Here is a 936-nt window from a genome sequence, read left to right as displayed (position 1 = left end):
CCCAGTTTCCACACATTTCCTACATTATGGCATTCCCATATCTTTGCTTCTGAAAAGCATAATGACATGCTTTTCAGAAGTATGTCTAATGTATGAGAGGTATAGCATGTGCCCTGGGTACACTTGAAGAGGAGCATCACTAAGTAGTTCGTTCCTCTTAACCATCTGTGACCTAATGCCCTTCCTCAAGCATGGCAGACAACCAGAGGCATAGCAAGGGCCGAAACAAGTACTTACTCCCAAGCACAAGGCAACAGGGCACAAAAAGACATTCGGAGGTGCTATAGATATGATAGGTGACTGACAAGAGGGAGGAAGGTGTTTCTACTGATGCATCACTGTTATCAACATTTATTCATCCTGAAATTAGGCAGGATGGGAGTGTTGCATCTTGGAGATTACCTCTGGGTGTTTGTTTCCCTCCCTATTCCCCTCTGAAGATTATGGGTTCCATGGTCCAGCTTTGTACTTCTGCTCTGTACTTATCAATCTAACAACTGTATGACCTTAAACCAGTTACCATTAAGTCAACCCCATATCATGGTGACTCAACGTGTGTTACTACAACTGTGTTCAATAGGATTTTCATTGGCTGATTTTTCAGAAGTATATGTTTTCACAGGCTGATTATTCAGAAGAAGATAAGCAAACCTTTCATGTGAGGCACGTCAGGGTGGACTTGAACCCTTTGCTCACCAGCTACAAATGTCAACTATTTGTAACAGGAGCATCGGTATGAAGACGCTGCTGTTGTTAAAGTGCCATCAAATCTGTTCCCGCTCATAGTGACCTTGAATAGGGTTTCTAAACAGCAGCTGGTGGGGTTAAATTCCCTACCTTTTGGTTAATGCGTCTCCTGAAGCACAACATCAAGACCTGGTATGAAGACAGGAAAAAACAACAGCAACAAATATATATATATAGTTATATATAGTT

The sequence above is a fragment of the Chrysochloris asiatica genome, unplaced genomic scaffold, assembly GCF_000296735.1.
Source record: "Chrysochloris asiatica unplaced genomic scaffold, ChrAsi1.0 scaffold00134, whole genome shotgun sequence".
Classification (NCBI taxonomy): domain Eukaryota; kingdom Metazoa; phylum Chordata; class Mammalia; order Afrosoricida; family Chrysochloridae; genus Chrysochloris; species Chrysochloris asiatica.
This window is presented reverse-complemented; position numbering follows the sequence as displayed.